The following is a 2,493-nucleotide window of genomic DNA, read 5'->3' as shown; positions in this document are numbered from 1 at the left end:
TAGCCGTTGGGGCCATCTCGCCGCATCCCCCACCTCGCACCCCGATTGCTATGCGGTGAGGCTCTTCGGCCGCCTTGGAACTATCTTCGTATCGGACGCATTGCGGGATAAGGGGTTGTCACTGGTAGTGGCCCCAAGCGCGTCCGATGCTTGGACTATTCCGAGGCGGCCCTGCAGCCTCTTCCGTCTAGCCGTTGGGGCCATCTCGCCGCATCCCCCACCTCGCACCCCGATTGCTATGCGGTGAGGCTCCTCGGCCGCCTTGGAACTATCTTCGTATCGGACGCATCGCGGGATAAGGGGTTGTCACTGGTAGTCGCCCCAAGCGCGTCCGATGCTTGGACTATTCCGACGCGGCCCTGTGGCCTCTTCCGTCTAGCCGTTGGGGCCATCTCGCCGCATCCCCCACCTCGCACCCCGATTGCTATGCGGTGAGGCTCCTCGGCCGCCTTGGAACCATCTTCGTATCGGACGCATCGCGGGATAGGGGGCTGTCACTGGTAGTCGCCCCAAGCGTGTCCGATGCTTGGACCATTCCTAGGCGGCCCTGAAGCCTCTTCCGTCTAGCCGTTGGGGCCTTCCCGCCCCATCCCTCGCCTCGCACCCCCGATTGCTATGCGGTGAGGCTCCTCGGCCGCCTTGGAACCATCTGTGTATCGGACGCATCGCGGGATAAGGGGTTGGCACTGGCAGTCGCCCCAAGCGCGTCCGATGCTTGGACCATTCCGAGGTGGCCCTGAAGCCTCTTCCGTCTAGCCGTTGGGGCCTTCCCGCCCCATCCCTCGCCTCGCACCCCGATTGATATGCGGTGAGGCTCCTCGGCCGCCTTGGAACTATCTGTGTATCGGACGCATCGCGGGATAAGGGGTTGGCACTGGTAGTCGTCCCAATCGCATCCGATGCTTGGACCATTCCGAGGCGGCCCTGCAGCCTCTTCCGTTTAGCCGTCGGGGCCTTCCCGCCGCATCCCTCGCCTCGCATCCCGATTCCTATGCGGTGAGTCTTCTCGGCCGCCGCGGAACTATACCTGTTATTGCTACTGCATCCTTCGGCTGGTAACCTCCTCTGCCGCCTTGGAACGTTCTCTTTGTCGGACGCGTCGCGGGATAAGGGGTTGGCACTGGTAGTCGCCCCAAGCGCGCCCGATGCATAGACCGCTCCGAGTCGACCTTGCTTTCAGCCTCTCACATGCATAGACCTCTCTGAGTCGACCCTGCAGCCTCTCACGTTTAGCCTTTGGAATCTCGCCTCACAACATGATTGCTATCCTTGATGCATCCCTTGCCTCGAGCCCTGATTGCTTTCTTGGCTGCATCCCTCCTCTCCTCACAGCCCGGTTGTCATCACTGCTTCATCCGTCGCTTCATGCATTCTGGCTGCTGGGCCCTTCCCACCGCACACCTCGATTGCTATCTCTTCTGCATCACACACCCCGATTGCTATCTCTGCTACATCCCTCGGCTCTCACTTCTGCATCCTTCGCCTCACACCTCGATTGCTATCAATGCTGCATCCGTAACCTCACACCCCGATTGCTATGCGGGGAGGCTCCTTGGCCGCCTTGGAAATTTCTGTGTGTCGGACGCACCGCGGGATAAGGGGTTGGCACTGGTAGTCGCCCCAAGTGCGCCCGATTCTTAGACCGCTTCGAGGTGACCTCGTAGCCTCTTTCGTCCAGGCTTCCTGCCTTCAACGCCCTTTTTACACCTCGATTGCTATGCGCGGGCTCGTTGGCGTCTATCACCTCTCTGCGAAGAGTGGCACGATGATTGTTGGGGTAAATCGTAGCAGTCCGATCTCTGGCCTTGGGCCATTGTGAGGGCTGATCGATTTCCTGTGTGCATCTCGTGTTCGCCCAGTAACAGACTCGACGACTTGTAATCGGTCTTGTTCCCGATTGTTCCTGGAGGTAGTCTTCGGAACTCTTGGATTTGACCTGTCACTCGAACTGTCCTCTTCCGAGGATGCTTGTGTGTGTGTGCTTGTGCCATTTCCTTGGCGGTATTAACGAGATATTAAAGAGCGGAGTGAGCGCCTCGCCCAGCTATGTTTGGGGCTCTCACTCCCTTACCCGGTGTGCGACCGCTTTGCACGTAGGTTGCGGAGCATCGCGACTCTTTCGATGTTTGGCGGTTGTCTTCCGGTGATGCGTTGGTCCCGAAGTGCACGTTACTAGCATTTCTGCCATTGTTCTCGATCTTTGGCACGTTCCTTCGTTGCAATTGGATATATATCTCCGTTTATACGCGCAGGCTTCTCCCGCCTATTCAGCGCTGTCCCACTCTCAGCACTCTCGTGGTCTCCTTGGCTTCTCTCTCCCGTGAGCGAGCTCTCTTCTCGAGTCTTTTCCATGTCCCATGGAGGTTGCCTTGCGAAATTCGGGCACACAAACGTGACCGGATAAGAGCGGAATTGCCTATGAGGAGAAGCTCACCTTAGGGAGCAGCAATGCCGAGTGTTTCGACAGAGGGTAGAGGGGGCGTTGTTTGGGCG

The sequence above is a fragment of the Cryptomeria japonica genome, unplaced genomic scaffold, assembly GCF_030272615.1.
Source record: "Cryptomeria japonica unplaced genomic scaffold, Sugi_1.0 HiC_scaffold_211, whole genome shotgun sequence".
NCBI lineage: Eukaryota > Viridiplantae > Streptophyta > Pinopsida > Cupressales > Cupressaceae > Cryptomeria > Cryptomeria japonica.
This window is presented reverse-complemented; position numbering follows the sequence as displayed.